At 35.1% G+C, this 20,613-nt stretch overlaps 2 long non-coding RNA genes and 1 pseudogene across 5 annotated transcripts; all 3 read right to left on the bottom strand.

The window, feature by feature from the left end:
- Window positions 1-48: 48 nt before the first annotated feature.
- Window positions 49-6,712, bottom strand: LOC127966160 (uncharacterized). 4 transcript variants are annotated; one of them, XR_008155553.1, is made up of 5 exons: window positions 5,881-6,348; window positions 4,944-5,204; window positions 4,662-4,739; window positions 3,494-4,031; window positions 49-293 (listed from the first exon to the last, which is right to left on the bottom strand). It is a non-coding gene; the product is annotated as an uncharacterized LOC127966160 (long non-coding RNA). The 4 variants fall into 4 exon arrangements; XR_008155552.1 differs by lacking the exons at window positions 4,944-5,204; window positions 5,881-6,348 and adding an exon at window positions 6,684-6,712 and having other exon boundaries at window positions 4,662-4,854; XR_008155551.1 differs by lacking the exon at window positions 4,944-5,204 and having other exon boundaries at window positions 4,662-4,854; window positions 5,881-6,347.
- Window positions 671-3,157, bottom strand: LOC127966162 (uncharacterized). The gene is made up of 3 exons (XR_008155555.1): window positions 3,118-3,157; window positions 1,320-1,408; window positions 671-788 (listed from the first exon to the last, which is right to left on the bottom strand). It is a non-coding gene; the product is annotated as an uncharacterized LOC127966162 (long non-coding RNA).
- Window positions 6,713-6,760: 48 nt separating the features above from the next.
- LOC127966969 (uncharacterized) lies at window positions 6,761-6,869 on the bottom strand (annotated as a pseudogene).
- Between the last annotated feature and the right edge of the window lie 13,744 nt (window positions 6,870-20,613).

The following is a 20,613-nucleotide window of genomic DNA, read 5'->3' as shown; positions in this document are numbered from 1 at the left end:
ATTTTTCAAAATTTTATATAATTCGTGAACAATTTCCAAAAAGTTTAAAGCCCTGGTATTCCCAGGCAGTCTCCCATCCATGTACTAACCAGGCCCAAACCTGCTAATATTCAGAGATCGGGCATTGACTCAAAATTATTATTTACTAAGTGAAAAATTTCCAAAAAGCTTACAGCACCTGATATTCCAATATAATCGCCAGTACATTATATAAGTAGGAAAGAAAACCCAAAAGCTTAAAGCACCTGGTATTCCTAGGCAGTCTCTCATCCAAGTACTAACCAGGCCCAAACCTGCTAATATTTAGAGATTGGGCATTGACTCTATTGTTTGGCAAAATTATTATTTACTAAGTGAAAAATTTCCAAAAAGCTTACAGCACCTGATATTCCAATCTAATCGCCAGTACATCATATAAGTAGGAAAGAAAACCCAAAAGCTTAAAGCACCTGGTATTCCTAAGCAGTCTCTCATCCAAGTACTAACCAGGCCCAAACCTGCTAATATTCAGAGATCGGGCATTGACTCTTTATTTATTTTTTTTTTTGCAAGATTATTATATAATTTGTGAAAAATTTCCAAAAAGTTTAATGTCCTGGTATTCCCAGGCAGTCTCCCATCCATGTACTAACCAGGCCCAAACCTGCTAATATTGAGCAGGTTTGGCATTGACTTTTTTTTTTTTTTTTTTTGCAAGATTATTATATAATTTGTGAAAAATTTCCAAAAAGTTTAAAGCCCTGGTATTCCCAGGCAGTCTCCCATCCATGTACTAACCAGGCCCAAACCTGCTAATATTTAGAGATCGGGCATTGAGTCTATTGTTTGGCAAAATTATTATATACTAAGTGAAAAATTTCCAAAAAGCTTACAGCACCAGGTACTCCAATCTAATCGCCAGTACATTATATAAGTAGGAAAGAAAACCCAAAAGCTCAAAGCACCTGCTATTCCTAGGCGGTCTCTCATCCAAGTACTAACCAGGCCCAAACCTGCTAATATTCAGAGATCGGGCATTGAATCTTTTTTTTTTTACTTTTTTTTTATTTATTTTTTTGCAAGATTATTATATAATTTGTGAAAAATTTCCAAAACGTTTAAAGCCCTGGTATTCCCAGGCAGTCTCCCATCCATGTACTAACCAGGCCCAAACCTGCTAATTTTCAGAGATCAGGCATTTTTCCCACTTATTTTTTTTATTTTTTTTTTTATTTTTTTTTTTTGCAAGATTATTATATAATTCGTGAAAAATTTCCAAAAAGTTTAAAGCCCTGGTATTCCCAGGCAGTCTCCCATCAATGTACTAACCAGGCCCAAACCTGCTAATATTTAGAGATCGGGCATTGACTCTATTGTTTGGCAAAATTATTATATACTAAGTGAAAAATTTCCAAAAAGCTTACAGCACCTGGTATACCCAGGCGGTCTCCCATCCAAGTACTAACCAGGCCCAAACCTGCTAATATTCAGAGATCGGGCATTGACTCTTTTTCTTTTGCAAGATTATTATATAATTTGTGAAAAATTTCCAAAAAGTTTAAAGCCTTGGTATTCCCAGGCAGTCTCCCATCCATGAACTAACCAGGCCCAAACCTGCTAATATTCAGAGATCGGACATTGACTCTATTGTTTGGCAAAATTGTTATATACTAAGTGAAAAATTTCGAAAAAGCTTATAGCACCTGGTATTCCAATCTAATCGCCATTATATAAGTAGGAAAGAAAATCCAAAAGCTTAAAGCAACTGGTATTCCTAGACGGTCTCCGATCCAAGTACTAACCAGGCCCAAACCTGCTAATATTCAGAGATCGGGCATTGACTCTTTTTTTTTTTTTTTTTTTTTGCAAAATTATTATATAATTCGTGAACAATTTCCAAAAAGTTTAAAGCCCTGGTATTCCCAGGCAGTCTCCCATCCATGTACTAACCAGGCCCAAACCTGCTAATATTCAGAGATCGGGCATTGACTCAAAATTATTATTTACTAAGTGAAAAATTTCCAAAAAGCTTACAGCACCTGATATTCCAATATAATCGCCAGTACATTATATAAGTAGGAAAGAAAACCCAAAAGCTTAAAGCACCTGGTATTCCTAGGCAGTCTCTTATCCAAGTACTAACCAGGCCCAAACCTGCTAATATTTAGAGATCGGGCATTGACTCTATTGATGGCAAAATTATTATTTACTAAGTGAAAAATTTCCAAAAAGCTTACAGCACCTGATATTCCAATCTAATCGCCAGTACATCATATAAGTAGGAAAGAAAACCCAAAAGCTTAAAGCACCTGGTATTCCTAGGCAGTCTCTCATCCATGTACTAACCAGGCCCAAACCTGCTAATGTTTAGAGATCGGGCATTGCCAGGTTGGTATGGCCGTAAGCGAAGACTGCTGCAAAGAGAGGGCTTTTTAAAGATCAGCCAATCTAATCGCCAGTACATTATATAAGTAGGAAAAGAAAACCCAAAAGCTTAAAGCACCTGGTATTCCTAGGCGGTCTCTCATCCAAGTACTAACCAGGCCCAAACCTGCTAATATTCAGAGATCGGGCATTGACTTTTTTTTTTTTTTTGCAAGATTATTATATAATTTGTGAAAAATTTCCAAAACGTTTAAAGCCCTGGTATTCCCAGGCAGTCTCCCATCCATGTACTAACCAGGCCCAAACCTGCTAATTTTCAGAGATTGGGCATTTTTCCCAATTATTTTTTTTATTTATTTTTTTTGCAAGATTATTATATAATTCGTGAAAAATTTCCAAAAAGTTTAAAGCCCTGGTATTCCCAGGCAGTCTCCCATCCAAGTACTAACCAGGCCCAAACCTGCTAATATTCAGAGATCGGGCATTGACTCTTTTTCTTTTGCAAGATTATTATATAATTTGTGAAAAATTTCTAAAAAGTTTAAAGCCTTGGTATTCCCAGGCAGTCTCCCATCCATGTACTAACCAGGCCCAAACCTGCTAATATTCAGAGATCGGGCATTGACTCTATTGTTTGGCAAAATTGTTATATACTAAGTGAAAAATTTCCAAAAAGCTTACAGCACCTGGTATTCCAATCTAATCGCCAGTACATTATATAAGTAGGAAAGAAAATCCAAAAGCTTAAAGCACCTGGTATTCCTAGACGGTCTCCCATCCAAGTACTAACCAGGCCCAAACCTGCTAATATTCAGAGATCGGGCATTGACTCTTTATTTTTCAAAATTTTTATATAATTCGTGAACAATTTCCAAAAAGTTTAAAGCCCTGGTATTCCCAGGCAGTCTCCCATCCATGTACTAACCAGGCCCAAACCTGCTAATATTCAGAGATCGGGCATTGACTCAAAATTATTATTTACTAAGTGAAAAATTTCCAAAAAGCTTACAGCACCTGATATTCCAATATAATCGCCAGTACATTATATAAGTAGGAAAGAAAACCCAAAAGCTTAAAGCACCTGGTATTCCTAGGCAGTCTCTTATCCAAGTACTAACCAGGCCCAAACCTGCTAATATTTAGAGATCGGGCATTGACTCTATTGTTTGGCAAAATTATTATTTACTAAGTGAAAAATTTCCAAAAAGCTTACAGCACCTGATATTCCAATCTAATCGCCAGTACATCATATAAGTAGGAAAGAAAACCCAAAAGCTTAAAGCACCTGGTATTCCTAGGCAGTCTCTCATCCATGTACTAACCAGGCCCAAACCTGCTAATGTTTAGAGATCGGGCATTGCCAGGTTGGTATGGCCGTAAGCGAAGACTGCTGCAAAGAGAGGGCTTTTTAAAGATCAGCCAATCTAATCGCCAGTACATTATATAAGTAGGAAAAGAAAACCCAAAAGCTTAAAGCACCTGGTATTCCTAGGCGGTCTCTCATCCAAGTACTAACCAGGCCCAAACCTGCTAATATTCAGAGATCGGGCATTGACTTTTTTTTTTTTTTTGCAAGATTATTATATAATTTGTGAAAAATTTCCAAAACGTTTAAAGCCCTGGTATTCCCAGGCAGTCTCCCATCCATGTACTAACCAGGCCCAAACCTGCTAATTTTCAGAGATTGGGCATTTTTCCCAATTATTTTTTTTATTTATTTTTTTTGCAAGATTATTATATAATTCGTGAAAAATTTCCAAAAAGTTTAAAGCCCTGGTATTCCCAGGCAGTCTCCCATCCAAGTACTAACCAGGCCCAAACCTGCTAATATTCAGAGATCGGGCATTGACTCTTTTTCTTTTGCAAGATTATTATATAATTTGTGAAAAATTTCTAAAAAGTTTAAAGCCTTGGTATTCCCAGGCAGTCTCCCATCCATGTACTAACCAGGCCCAAACCTGCTAATATTCAGAGATCGGGCATTGACTCTATTGTTTGGCAAAATTGTTATATACTAAGTGAAAAATTTCCAAAAAGCTTACAGCACCTGGTATTCCAATCTAATCGCCAGTACATTATATAAGTAGGAAAGAAAATCCAAAAGCTTAAAGCACCTGGTATTCCTAGACGGTCTCCCATCCAAGTACTAACCAGGCCCAAACCTGCTAATATTCAGAGATCGGGCATTGACTCTTTATTTTTCAAAATTTTTATATAATTCGTGAACAATTTCCAAAAAGTTTAAAGCCCTGGTATTCCCAGGCAGTCTCCCATCTATGTACTAACCAGGCCCAAACCTGCTAATATTCAGAGATCGGGCATTGACTCAAAATTATTATTTACTAAGTGAAAAATTTCCAAAAAGCTTACAGCACCTGATATTCCAATATAATCGCCAGTACATTATATAAGTAGGAAAGAAAACCCAAAAGCTTAAAGCACCTGGTATTCCTAGGCAGTCTCTCATCCAAGTACTAACCAGGCCCAAACCTGTTAATATTTAGAGATTGGGCATTGACTCTATTGTTTGGCAAAATTATTATTTACTAAGTGAAAAATTTCCAAAAAGCTTACAGCACCTGATATTCCAATCTAATCGCCAGTACATCATATAAGTAGGAAAGAAAACCCAAAAGCTTAAAGCACCTGGTATTCCTAGGCAGTCTCTCATCCAAGTACTAACCAGGCCCAAACCTGCTAATATTCAGAGATCGGGCATTGACTCTTTATTTATTTATTTTTTTGCAAGATTATTATATAATTTGTGAAAAATTTCCAAAAAGTTTAATGTCCTGGTATTCCCAGGCAGTCTCCCATCCATGTACTAACCAGGCCCAAACCTGCTAATATTGAGCAGGTTTGGCATTGACTTTTTTTTTTTTTTTTTTTTTGCAAGATTATTATATAATTTGTGAAAAATTTCCAAAAAGTTTAAAGCCCTGGTATTCCCAGGAAGTCTCCCATCCATGTACTAACCAGGCCCAAACCTGCTAATATTTAGAGATAGGGCATTGAGTCTATTGTTTGGCAAAATTATTATATACTAAGTGAAAAATTTCCAAAAAGCTTACAGCACCTGGTACTCCAATCTAATCGCCAGTACATTATATAAGTAGGAAAGAAAACCCAAAAGCTCAAAGCACCTGCTATTCCTAGGCGGTCTCTCATCCAAGTACTAACCAGGCCCAAACCTGCTAATATTCAGAGATCGGGCATTGAATCTTTTTTTTTTATTTTTTTTTTTTTATTTTTTTGCAAGATTATTATATAATTTGTGAAAAATTTCCAAAACGTTTAAAGCCCTGGTATTCCCAGGCAGTCTCCCATCCATGTACTAACCAGGCCCAAACCTGCTAATTTTCAGAGATCAGGCATTTTTCCCACTTATTTTTTTTATTTATTTTTTTATTTATTTTTTTTGCAAGATTATTATATAATTCGTGAAAAATTTCCAAAAAGTTTAAAGCCCTGGTATTCCCAGGCAGTCTCCCATCAATGTACTAACCAGGCCCAAACCTGCTAATATTTAGAGATCGGGCATTGACTCTATTGTTTGGCAAAATTATTATATACTAAGTGAAAAATTTCCAAAAAGCTTACAGCACCTGGTATTCCCAGGCGGTCTCCCATCCAAGTACTAACCAGGCCCAAACCTGCTAATATTCAGAGATCGGGCATTGACTCTTTTTCTTTTGCAAGATTATTATATAATTTGTGAAAAATTTCCAAAAAGTTTAAAGCCTTGGTATTCCCAGGCAGTCTCCCATCCATATACTAACCAGGCCCAAACCTGCTAATATTCAGAGATCGGACATTGACTCTATTGTTTGGCAAAATTGTTATATACTAAGTGAAAAATTTCGAAAAAGCTTACAGCACCTGGTATTCCAATCTAATCGCCATTATATAAGTAGGAAAGAAAATCCAAAAGCTTAAAGCACCTGGTATTCCAAGACGGTCTCCGATCCAAGTACTAACCAGGCCCAAACCTTCTAATATTCAGAGATCGGGCATTGACTCTTTTTTTTTTGCAAAATTATTATATAATTCGTGAACAATTTCCAAAAAGTTTAAAGCCCTGGTATTCCCAGGCAGTCTCCCATCCATGTACTAACCAGGCCCAAACCTGCTAATATTCAGAGATCGGGCATTGACTCAAAATTATTATTTACTAAGTGAAAAATTTCCAAAAAGCTTACAGCACCTGATATTCCAGTATAATCGCCAGTACATTATATAAGTAGGAAAGAAAACCCAAAAGCTTAAAGCACCTGGTATTCCTAGGCAGTCTCTCATCCAAGTACTAACCAGGCCCAAACCTGCTAATATTTAGAGATCGGGCATTGACTCTATTGTTTGGCAAAATTATTATATACTAAGTGAAAAATTTCCAAAAAGCTTACAGCACCTGGTATTCCCAGGCGGTCTCCCATCCAAGTACTAACCAGGCCCAAACCTGCTTAGCTTCCGAGATCGGGCATTGCCAGGTTGGTATGGCCGTAAGCGAAGACTGTTGCAAAGAGAGGGCTTTTTAAAGATCAGCCAATCTAATCGCCAGTACATTATATAAGTAGGAAAAGAAAACCCAAAAGCTTAAAGCACCTGGTATTCCTAGGCGTTCTCTCATCCAAGTACTAACCAGGCCCAAACCTGCTAATATTCAGAGATCGGGCATTGACTCTTTTTTTTTTTTTTCAAGATTATTATATAATTTGTGAAAAATTTCCAAAAAGTTTAAAGCCCTGGTATTCCCAGGCAGTCTCCCATCCATGTTGTAAGGGAAACAGGTCAATTTAGCTCAAAAGGAATCATTTAAGATTTTAAAGGGAATTTGAACAGAATCACTGTTTCACGGCGGGTCACGGATACGCGCTTGCGGTTCAGTGAACGAGCCGTTTAACATCAAATCTGCGCTGGATACTAATATCCAAACTATAGTGAAAACACTATCAATTAGCACAGTAACAAGATCGGCAGTTTAAGACATTAACTTGTAAGCACAAAACACAAGATACTTCTCTTTTCAATATGAATAAGGCTTTATTAGATAAATCTAAGACATATAAACTAATCTAACACATAAACGCACGCACACACACATTCACACAAGTTGCAGGAAGGTCGAAAGTTAGGGAAAGATGAGTTTAAGAGAATGGAAATATGGAATCCCAAGTTTACAGCAATACGTTAAATTGCATAGACATGAACAACCATCAATCACGTAATTAGCGCTCGCATTGAGTTCCTCAATGTGACTAAAATTATATTAGATACACCAGCACAACAAATATCTGGGGATACGTTGCCTTCGTTTCCTGTGAAAGGGACTCCCGTTGAAAGGGGTATCCCGGTGTCGCTGATTGGCTGGAAGTTCAGTAGTGAAGTGACGTCTTGGGAAGCCCGTGGTTGTTGGGCGTTGGCTGAAAGTGCAGAGTCGTGTGCGCTGGTCGAAGTTGAACGGGCATCCGAGGTCAGGCGTCGGAGACTCGACGTTACAAAACTTAACTCAGAACACGAAACTCTCAAACGGAAAAGAAAAGAAATAAAGTTTGACGAGACTAGGTTGTGTTCCTTCTCATTGTGGCATAGTAGCAGCAGGCAGGCACGCTTGAACCGCGCTCAAAGAACAATGATGACTAACCGCATGGCTAGATGCTACAAGCTAAAGCTAGGTAGCAAAGCTACAAGCTAAAAGCTAAGAGCAGGCATGACTAATAGCATGACTGATAGCACGAGCAAGGCTGGAACTGAAAGCAGACTAAAAGCAAAATTACATCGTGTGCAAAGTATTTAAACTTCCTTGTTGGCCACCCCTCAAATGTTGCCTTGACCAATCAGATATGGTCTTGGGTCTGGGGTCATAAATCATTTGTTTATCTTACAAAGCATGTGGTTCTTGCCTCACAGGATCTAATTTTGGACATGATTCCTATAACACAATTATGATATATTTTACAAATAAATGATTGTCAGGACAATATCAAGCAAGAAAATTTGATTATGTCAATACTAGACATGACTATGTATCCTATAGTTATCAAAAGACATACACAATAAGTGATTATACATGATAGTCAAATGTGTGGGTTACACATAAATTAATATGGAGTTAAGCAATGGAACGATTCATTTATAAGTCTTTTTGAGTTCATTCTGGTCCATATATAATGTATAAAAAGCAGTTTCTTTGCCATTCTCTGGCAAAGGGACTTTTCTGTGAAGACAAAGGTTTAAAGCCCTTCCCCCTTAGGAATTTCAGTCTGGTTTCACTGGCTGGGGGGAAGTCAATGCAAGTATTTAACTTGATCTCCTGGGTTTACATGTGATGTCCAGCGTTGCATTCCAATCACGAACAATAAATTTGACAATCTCTTCTCCGAATTAAAATTGTCAATAATTGTTCTATTGGTGTTAATGTTGAAAGCTGTTGTGTGAACAAGTTGGTTGGTTGGTTATCTTGCTTGGTTCTTGTGGCACTAGAACTGATTTATGACTTCCTGAGGAGTTCGGCTCTCGTTTCAATGCACACAGCTCTGATAGACTCTTTGATTTGTCTGGTTCGACTCATTTCTGCTACAATGTACTATCCAGGCCCAAACCTGCTAATATTCAGAGATCGGGCATTGACTCTTTATTTATTTTTTATCTTTTTTTTTGCAATATTATTATATAATTCATGAAAAATTTCCAAAAAGTTTAAAGCCCTGGTATTCCCAGGCAGTCTCCCATCCATGTACTAACCAGGCCAAAACCTGCTAATATTTAGAGATCGGGCATTCACTCTATTGTTTGGCAAAATTATTATATACTAAGTGAAAAATTTCCAAAAAGCTTACAGCACCTGGTATTCCCAGGCGGTCTCCCATACAAGTACTAACCAGGCCCAAACCTGCTTAGCTTCCGAGATCAGACGAGATCGAGCATTGCCTTTTTTTTTTCTTTTTTTTTTTTTTTAATTAAGAAATTTCAATCAATAAAATACAATAGATTAAACACAGTCAAATAGAAAATACAGAACATCGTCTTTACACATCTCCACATTACACATCTTCCCTTTACATCGATAATTTAAAAAAAACTCTTCCACTTTCCGGGCAACTTCCATATTAAATCGTTTAAAACACAACAAACTTTTGGGGTAAAAACATCATAAAAAGAGTCTAACATATTTATACCTTTAAAGTACACATACAGTCTTTCAATATATAATTCTGTTTTTCTTTTAAACACACTCCAAACATCCAACACAATTTTTTCCTTTTTAGCCACAGTTCTTCTGTCCCATATTGCACTTTTCATTAGCATTACACACAGATTGATGAAACTTTTGTTTTTACACTTTTTTTCCCAACCAAACATCACAACTCTGTTCCATTCCATCACATTTTCATCCCACTCCTCAGTCACATCTTTATTTAAACATTTACATTTCCTTAAAAAGTCCTCCAGCTCTCTACACTGTAAAAACATATGTAAAATCCCCTCTTCTTCTTCCTGGCACACTTTACACAGAGCATTTTCTTCCATTCCTATTTAATTTAAAATAACATCAGTAAAAACCACTTTATGCCTTATAAAATACTCCAAACATTCCAATTTTGTTTCCACACATTTCCCCGTCATGTTTCTCCATATACACTCTTTTTTTAAATCTTTGAATTTCTGCACCCAGTATCCATTTACAATCGGCTCTTTAAAAACATCATCTCTAAAAGCACAATAAATCATTTTCACAGTACATTCCTTAAAATCATACAGTTTTTGCCCCAATTTCACATTAATACATTTCTCTTTTGGTTCTCCTTCCATACTTTCTATTCTTTTAATCCACTCTTTAGGTATTGCATTTTTAATGATATCATATTTATTTTTTATTTCTTGTTCACTGTAATCTTCTTTTGCCTCTTCCATTGCATCCACAATAAATTGTGTCGGTAAAAATCCTTCTTTAAATTCATATAAAACATCTCTCACTCTTGTTATCCCCATATCCAACCGTTTCTTTAAAAACATTTCTTTGTCTTGTTTTAAAATGTTTTTGTTTAAAAACAGAGGTTGATTTAAAATGTTTTCTCTCCCATGTGGATCATACTCTACTTTGTCTAAAAATTTTCCCCAGGCACTAAACATTTCTCTATAAAACTCTGGTAATCTTTCTGTCATCCAATTCTTCGTTTTCATCCATAAAGTTCCATCCCCCATGTTAAAATCCCCACATTTGTTTAAAAAATACTCCATTGTCCTTTTCCATGCTGTTTTGTGACCTTCATCCAGATATTTTTTTACTATTTTAATTCTTAAGCAATTTTTTCTCTGTTCTACATCAATTAATCCCATCCCTCCCTTCCCCGCTTCTCCTATTAACGTACTATATGCAATTCTTGATGGTTCACTATTCCATAAAAAATCTAAAAAACATTTTTTCAACCTTTTCTCCACCCACATTGGCATAGCAGTCACATATAAACCATACCGCAACTTTGACACCATTAACACATTTAAAATTAAAACCTTCCCTTTTAAATTTAAAGTCCTCAATTTCCAAAAATTTAACCTTCTTTCAATTCCTCCTACTATTTCTTCCCACATTTTTTCTTTAACATTCCTTTCTTCTTTTCCCATTAGAACACATAAAATCCTTATTTCTTTTGTTTCTTTAAAATGAAAATAATCCGTTAAAACATTTACTCCTCCAAATCTCACATATGTTGTTTTTTCTTCATTTATTTTACCTCCTGATCCCCTACAAAACATCTGTACTACTTCCATTACTTTATTAACACTCTCTATATCTTTAACTATTATTGTTGTATATCATCTGCATATTGAAATATTTTTTCATTTCCCCCACTTCCTTCAATGCATATTGAAATATTTTTTCATTTCCCCCACTTCCTTCAATTGAAATATTAGCTAATCCCTTTTATGTCTTCATCTATTTTAATAGCTAATCCCAATGGTTCTGCAACTAAAGAATATAAAAGCGCTGATAATGGACATCCTTGTCTTATTGATCTAGTAATTTTAAAACATTCAGTTAAAAAACCATTACACTGTATTCTTGTTATTGCTCCCCTATATATAATTGTAATCCACTTGATAAAATTTTCCCCAAACCCGTACTTTCTTAAAATTCCAAATAAATATTCATGCTCCACTCTATCAAAAGCCTTTTCGAAATCCAAACTAATAACATATCCTTTTTTGTTTTTTTCTTTCATACATCTTATCCTATCTATTATACTTAAAGTTGTGTCCGCTATATCTTTCCCTTTAACTCCATACACTTGATTTGTTTTAATTATGGTTGGCATTACCTCTTTCAATCTGTTAGCTAAAACTTTTGTTAAAATTTTCAGATCTGTATTCAGCATTGTAATTGGTCTATAATTTTTTAAGTCTACTTTATCTCCTTTTCTTTTATATATCAACTTTAATAATCCCATCCCCATTCTCTGATTCATTTCCTCTTTCTTAAAAATGTCTTCATATACTTCCTTTAAAATACTGGTTAAAAAATCTTTAAAAACGATATAAAATTCACTCCCCAAACCATCTATACCTGGACTTTTATTTTTGTTTAATTCACTTATTGCTCTTTTTATCTCTTCTTCTCTTATCTCTTCATCACACTCTTTTTTGTCTACTTCTCCTACTGTTGTTTTTATTTGCTTAAGTAACTCCAATTTATCATCTTCCTTCAACCCCTCAGTACTAAACAGGTTCTCATAATATGCTTTTACTTATTTTAATATTTCGTCATTTGTTTCCACCACTACACCATTTTTTCCTCTTATTTCTTTAATCATTCCAGCTTTCCCTCTTATTTTTTCTAGATCAAAAAAAAACTTTGTACATTTTTCTCCCTCCACAGTACATTTAGCTTTACTTCTTAGTCTTGCACCTTCATATTTTTTCTCTTCCATTTCTTTCAATATTCCCTCCAATTCTTTTATTTTTTGTATGTCTTTCCCATTCTCATTTAATTCCTTTTCCAATTTTTCTCTTATTTCTTTCTCCTTCTTCCTCTTACATATCTGTATTAATTTGCAATACTTTATTGTGAATTTTTTAACTAAATAGTTAACATTTTTCCCCCACATCCTTTTATCTTCACTGTACATTTCATTCTCCTTTTCTTTTTCAATAATTTCTTTTTCTACTTAAAACATACTCCTCATTCTTCAAAACCTCTACATTTAAAACCCATACACCCGGCCCTCTTTTCACTGAATTCCAGTATACTTGCATAAAAATTGGTTTATGGTCACTTAAACTTGATTCTTCATATTTAATGTTACCGATAAAACCTTCAATGTTCCTTGTACATAAAATAAAATCAATCCTTGTTTTACACATAAAATTCCCTACTAATTGCCTCCTTGAATATTCTTTCTTTTTTTCATTTCTTTCTCTCCATACATCAATTATATTATTTTCTCCCATTAATAATTTCAGTTCTTTTCTTCCTTTATCATTTTTAAAAACCATTCCCTCACCCATTTCTAATTTACTCAAAACGGTATTAAAATCACCCATCATAATAACCTCTTCATGCTTTTTTAAAAAATCTCTTAATACATTAAAATATTCCTTCTTTTCATTCTCTACAGTCGGTGCATGAATATTAACTACAATAACTTTTTTCTCCTCATACTCCATTTCAACCACAATACATTTCCCATATATGTCATTATATATTGTTTTACATGATACCCCACAGTTTTCTTTTATTAGGGCTCAAGCCCAAAGGGCGAGAGGCCTATTGTTTTCCTTAGGATTATTTTTTATTATTATTATTATTATTATTATTATTATTATTATTATTATTATTATTTTTTTCCAACGTCTCGGGGGCTTTTGGGGCCCTTAACGTGCTTAAAAAGTCTTGAAAATTGGCACACAGATTGGAACCTGCGGCCATTAGGGCCGGGCAGAGACTGATACACGGGCGTGGCACAGGGGCTCTACAGCGCCCCCTGGAATATGGAGGGCCATATATCATACATTCTTGCTCATAGACGAATGAAACTCGGTACACATATAAATCTCATCAATCCAAACAACTTTTGTATTGCATATCATAGGCTCCGCCCAACAGGAAGTTGGCTATTTAGGGTTTAGTATTCAAATTTTTCGTCAAAGTTGTGGGGGCTTTTGGGGTCCTTAACATACTCAAAAACTCTTGAAAATTTGCGCACACTTTGGAATCTGTGGCCTTTAGGAGCCTGCAGAGGCTGGGACCCGGGCGTGGCACAGGGGCTCTACGGCGCCCCCTGGAACACAGTCAGAAATGTTGATGTATAGCTCACACATACTTGCACATATTCATATGAAACTCAGTACACATATAGATCTCATCGTGCCGAACAACTTTCGTATTGCATGTCATAGGCTCCACCCAACAGGAAGTCAGCTATTTAGAGTTATGTAAAAAGCGCATGCTCTGGAATTTGAAATACTTGTCATAGGTTTTTTTCTCGATTGCCGCCAAACTCGGTCAACATGATCTCAAGACATTGGGGATGAAAAATTGCCAGGGGATTTTTGATATCTCGAACGGTTTGCTCGTGGCGAGGCGTTGAAATTATGGCGAGAAATGAGAAACAGGAAGTGTCTAATACCGTCCACATACATTTCCTGATTTTAATCAAACTTCATCAGATTATTCGTTGTATGATGTCGATCGCATATATGTGACTATTAGGAGTCAAAGTTATAGCGCCACCAACTGGCAGAAGGAAGTGTGTCATTTTCAAAATGATTTGAATTCAGCATCTTATTATTACTCGATTTGCTTCAAACTTCATCAGAATAATGTTAAAACACAGCCGATATAAATCTGCAAGGGGGATATTGATATCTAAAAAATTGTTGGCGTGGCAACATGTCAAACTGGAATACTTCTCAGGTGATTTTGAGGCAAATAACATACTTAGAATTTCACAAAACTCTGAACACACATCAGTATTTCTGATAGGAACTTAAATTGTGAATGGATTTTGGATAGCTTGAATGGTTTTGCCGTGGTGATTTTTTTAAATGACCTTACAAAGGGAATCATTATTGTATTTTTAAATTGCAGCTTCCAAACACGTCAAAGAATTTTTTCATACAGATGAAAAAGTCATTCTGAGGAAATATGCATAGTTTAACGACTTTACAACACTGTATGGATAACAGAAAATTAAAAAACTGTCAGACATCTCATCTCACTCTGTCCCTCTGTTTGAGTATATGTGCTTCAGACTTCCATTGTCTGAGAGAAATTGCGCCCCTACAGGTTCAATTCCCGGACTTTTACTTTCACTTTTAAATCGGTTAAAAATACAAACAAATACTTAGATTTAATTCACACTGACAAGCTAAACCAACATATCTGATTATTACCGGTTCAGGGCTCATGGATAAATTATTTCTGGCCAGAGATACGTGAGAAATAGGAGAGATGAATCACCGCTGTGACCACGAGCGTCTGGAGTGAAGAGTTCAGAAAAAACGAATTTATTCCTGTTTTAAAGCTTTTAAAAATAAATTATTACAGCGATATCACACAATCAACCAATTAGAACACACCAAGAGCTAAATTCAGATGTTTTTGAACTGTTTGTGTGAAAATGAAATATTTGCAGCTGCCTATCTGAAATCACGCCTCCGATCAGCGCGTACAGTGTCGAGCTCAAAACAAACGAATTTATTCTTGTTTAAGAGCTTTTTTAAATAAAATATTACCACAAATGCACACAATAAACCCATTGTAACACTACAAGAGGTAAATGCAGGTGTTTGTGACCTGTTTAAGTGTGCAAGACTATTTGAAAGCGCGACTGGCAGAATAACATATATCTCTCGAGCTGCAGGATTCTGCCTTTCGTCGTACGAACGAACACATAACGGACAAGATTATTACAAAACACATAATAGCTTGGCGAATATAAACGAAAACAGCCACGTGAACATAAACTGGATCTACTGGATTTGAATATTAAAGTGACCACATTTACCACTTGCTTCTGTCTTCAATTTTAATCTATATAAAAAAGGAAACTCATTCGACTTGGCTGCTTTTTTAATGTGTGCGTATTTATTTATTTACCTTTTTATACATTTTGTATAATTTCATAGTTTGTGTATTACAATTATAAAAACAAAAATAAATTTAGCCACTCACATAGAAATAGCTTAGGCCTTAACCTTTTTCTGACAGTTTTAGGGATTTTTAAAAATCCTAAAAAAAACTTATTTGTGCTGCAAATAATAATTTCGAACTCATTTGATACTGACCTATGACATCCTGTGACATTATATTTATTTGAATTTACATAATCTCATAGATGTAACAGTAAATCTGTTCAGCTCACAGATCAATACTAAGCTGTAATGCAAGCAGAACTTTCACAAATGCTTATGAGTCATTTAAGGATTTGATAACACTGTAAAATAATGTCTAATTTGTTAACATTAGCAAATTCATTGATAACACTTTATAATAACTGCACTCATTAGTAAATAGTCAGTTCATGCTTTATAAAGCCTTGTCCCAATATCAATAGTCAGTAGTAAGCAGTTTATAAATACAGCTATAAATAGCTTGTCCTTGGTTTATAAGCACATTTATTAAAAAGGAGAGTAAGTTATCTTCCTATGAAAAATAAAAGATAAAAATAAACAAACAACAACACAGATTGATACAGAACTCAGAAATTTTATTGTGGATTTATGATAAAATCAGCCTGTAAATGAATTCATACTCCTCCTCATACTACTCCATACTCCTTTTTCAACATTATGCCAAAATACTGAGATGTTAAATTGTGAATGGGTTTAGGATAGCTTAAATGGTGTTGCCACAGAGATTTATTAAAGTAACATAAAAAAATACAATAGTTATTTTACTATATCTTTACAATTTTTCATTCTAACTCTTCATAATTTTTTATATAAGTAGAAGTCCTCATTTGAAGGAAGCACAGTAAGTTTCATAGCTTTATCATTTTCAAGAGCCAGCATAAAATTTAAACTATCATAACTTATAAATCAAGCTTGCAATTCTTAGTACCTATAATGGCCACCTGAGGGAGCTATAGGATTACTTTTAAATAATTATTGGAGAAACGAGTATGATTTAAATAATTTATAGAAATCTTTCAAATAAAATAATATGTATTTTATGTATTTTACTGATAAAATGACCCTCACTTAATTAGAATAACAAGCTGAAGTATTGTGAACTGTATATTAAGAATAATTCTTTATAGGCTTTATGGACAGATACGTTTTGAGTGACTCTTGAAGGATCAGCACCACATCCTCTTTTACCACTGTTTAAAGAATTAATCTTACAGAACAGGTGTGAATGAATTTTGGATAGCTTGAAGGGTTTTGTCGTGGTGATTTTTTTAAATAATAGTAAAAAAGGAACCAGTAAATGTATTTTTATTTTTTTAAAGTGCAGCTTCTAAACACTTAAAAAAAAATGTACACATAGAAGACCAGTCATTCTGAGGCATATTTCCTCAGAATGACTGGTCTCATGACAATAGTTTCATGACTATACAACACTATATGGATGATAGAAAATTAAAAAACTATCATACATCTGATGTCACTCAGTCCCACTGTCATTGTGGGTAATGTGTGTGTGTGTGTGTGTATGTGTGTGTGTTAAGTGAATTAGGTGTGAAACTATCAGGGAGCATTTAGTCTCCAGCGCCAACATTTTACAGAACTGCCACTTTCCTGGAGTCTCCAGAATTACTCGGTGTCAGGCTCTGAGAGATCTAAGATTCTAAAAAATGATTTAATTAGAATACCATGAAGTATTGTGAAATACTATATATTAAGTCTTTATATATAGGCTTTATGAACAGATTAGAGTGACTCGTGAAGGACCAGCACCACCTCCTCTTGTTCGATGGTTTGAGGAATATATCTTCCAGAATCCAGGATTAAGATTTAGGAGCTCATTTTTATTCCACCTCCTTTCCTGAAAGTCTGTCTTGCAGAATTGACTAAAAATTAATCTTCACATTATTTCCTAATTATTTTGCAATTCTTTTTGTCAGTTCTTCTTGACCTGTTTTTCTCTTCCAGCTTTCCTGGACTATTGTATAGCACTCATAAATGATTAAATAAAAAAATAATGGTAGTTATTAAGATTGATATGGTTAGGAATTGGTAAAATGTGCTTGGAAAAAAATCACAATAAAACAATGTTTTAATGTTTAAGTTTGGAATATTAACTGACGTGAATGAATGCTATATAAATATTGTTCATGTTAACATAATGTTTATGAATGGAATCTTATTGTAAAGTGTTACTAAAGTTATACATATATATTGTTCTGTGAATGTGATTTTAAAGTCTAGATGATTCGGATTAACCCTTTAACCGCCATATCCTTTAAAACCTCACTGCCAGAGGGATATTGTGAATGCATGTGCCCGCTGGGCACAGTTTACCTGATGCCACCGGGGTGGCGATGGCATTGGTGGCTTGAGCCCGACATCGCTGCTTGCAGCTATATTTAAAATCGCAACTCCTCTTCCCAGCCTCCCATCACCATTGTTATAAAAAATCTCTCCACTCCACCTTTTCCTTATTTCAGTCATGTACTCTTCCCTCCAGTTAGTTTCTTGTAATAAAATCACATTTCTTTCACCTTTTCAAATTTACCCATGTCCATTAGTCCCCTTGCATTAAAAGTATTTCCTTTCACCAAATTTATCTCTTGCATCTTGTTTTTTACCGTGTCCTGCTCGTTGTCGATACTCCAGTCCAGGGTCGTTTGCCATGCGTGTCTCTCCAGCCAATCCAGTGTCGTTTGCCTTACGTGTCTCTCCAGCCAATCCAGTGTCGTTTGCCTTACGTGTCTCTCCAGCCAATCCAGTGTCGTTTGCCATGCGTGTCTCTCCAGCCAGTCCAGTGTCGTTTGCCATGTGTGTCTCTCCAGCCAGTCCAGTGTCGTTTGCCAATAATCCATCCATTGTAAATAAACACAAACAAAAAATTAACCACCCTCCAGCCAGCAAGATGCTGCTGTTAGGTGGTTTAAAACTGAAAAACCTCACAAAAAATAAACTAAAAGTCCTAAAACAACTCACAAAACAAACACTAACAGAAAAATCAAAATGGAGGAGAGCCTTCCTCTCCCAACTGCAGCCAACACTTCCTGTAGCTCTCTAGCGCCCTCAGGTTGGTATGGCCGTAAGCGAAGACTGCTGCAAAGAGAGGGCTTTTTAAAGATCAGCCAATCTAATCGCCAGTACATTATATAAGTAGGAAAAGAAAACCCAAAAGCTTAAAGCACCTGGTATTCCTAGGCGGTCTCTCATCCAAGTACTAACCAGGCCCAAACCTGCTAATATTCAGAGATCGGGCATTGACTCTATTTTTTTTTTTTTTTTTTTTTTTTGCAAGATTATTATATAATTTAATTTAGTAAGCATCATTTTTACATGCAATCAAATAAACATTAGAAAAAAACTAAACAACATCCTTTTCAGGCATGGCAATATGCATTTGACCAAGAATACACACAACAAATATTTTGTAAAAATTCCCCACCTTGTTTTCCAATTTAAAATAATTATACAATATTTGAACATAGTCTTCAACCATCCTTTCAAACAGTAACCACAAATGTAAAATAAAATCCCTGTTTTTAGCCACATTTCTCCTTTTCCAAACTGCCTTTTTTGCCAAAATTAATAATAAATTAATTAGTTTCTTATTTGCATTTTTCTCATTCATTCCTAACATAAAATTCATCTCCCAGTTCAAATCCCCCTTATTATCCCTCAAAGCATTAATTGTCTCTTTTAGTTCTTTAAAAAAATGGGGTCAGTTTTTCACAATATAAAAACAAGTGTAAAATACCTTCATCAGCATTTTTACATACTTTGCACTGTGCATTTGTTTCTTTTTTCATTAAACACAATCTCATTTCAGTAAAAAAACACATTGTGTCTTATAAAATAATCCAAACATTCTAGTTCCACATCCAACCATTGCCATTTTAGGATCTTCCGAATATCTTTCTCGTTGACTTCATTAAAATGCCTCATCCAAAATACATTAGCAATAGGTTTTTTTAAAAACTGAATTTCTAAAAAAACAGTAAAACATTCCAACAGTTCCCAAATTTAAGTCAACCCACTTATCTTTCCATTTAAAAAACACATCCATTTTGTTTTCGTTTCTCCCCCCTTTGCTTATTTCATCCAGCCATTGCCTTGGGATTGCCTTTTTTACATCCTCATATTGTCTTCTTAAACCTGACATATTAAAATCCTCCTTCTCCTCTTCCATAGCATCTATAATGACCTGCAAAGGTAAAAATCCTTCTTTATATTCCCATAAAACATCTCGTATTTTTAAAATTCCCACCTTCATCCATTTTTTAAAATAGATATCCTGCTCTTGTAGCTTTATCTTTCCATTCAGAAACAAAGGTTGATTTAAAACAACTTCCCTCCCCTTCGGATTAAAATCAACCTTTGTTAAAAAAAGTCTCCAAGCACTTAAAACTTCCTGATAAAATCCTGGTTATACCCTCTAGCATCCAATTTTTGAGTTTCATCCATAAAATATTATCCCCCAATTTAAAATTCCCACATTTATTTAGATAAAAACCCATCATTTTTTTTCCATTCAGCTTTGTTTGTCCTATCCAGATATTTTTTAACAACTTTCACCCTCATACTTTTAATTTTTTGTTCAACATCCACTAAACCCATCCCTCCCTCATCCAGCTGCCCTATTAATGTAAAATAAGCAATCCTTGGAGGCTTTTTAATCCCATAAAAACTCTAAAACACATTTCTTTATCCTTTTTAAAACCCAGTTTGGCAATGGCATCACATGTAAAACATACCACATTTTAGACAACATTAACAAATTCACAATTAATATTTTTCCCCTCAAACTTAAAAACACGCTTCTCCAAAAAATCAGCCTTCTCTCCATTCCACCTACTATCCCTTCCCACATATTATCTACTGCCACTTTTTCATTCTTTGCTAAAACCACCCCTTCATATAACCAATTTCATATACACAGTTTCTTCTTCATTGATTTTTGCACCCGTCCCATCACAATAGTATTGCATTTTTTCCATAACCTTTTTAACGCTTTCCATATTTTCCACCACAACTGTTGTATCATCTGCGTATTGAAGGATTTTCTTAAATTCCCCTTCCTCTTCCATATTTATTCCTTTTATTCCTTCCTCCTTATTTATTAAAATT

Source organism: Carassius gibelio, chromosome B10, assembly GCF_023724105.1.
Source record: "Carassius gibelio isolate Cgi1373 ecotype wild population from Czech Republic chromosome B10, carGib1.2-hapl.c, whole genome shotgun sequence".
NCBI lineage: Eukaryota > Metazoa > Chordata > Actinopteri > Cypriniformes > Cyprinidae > Carassius > Carassius gibelio.
This window is presented reverse-complemented; position numbering and strand designations above follow the sequence as displayed.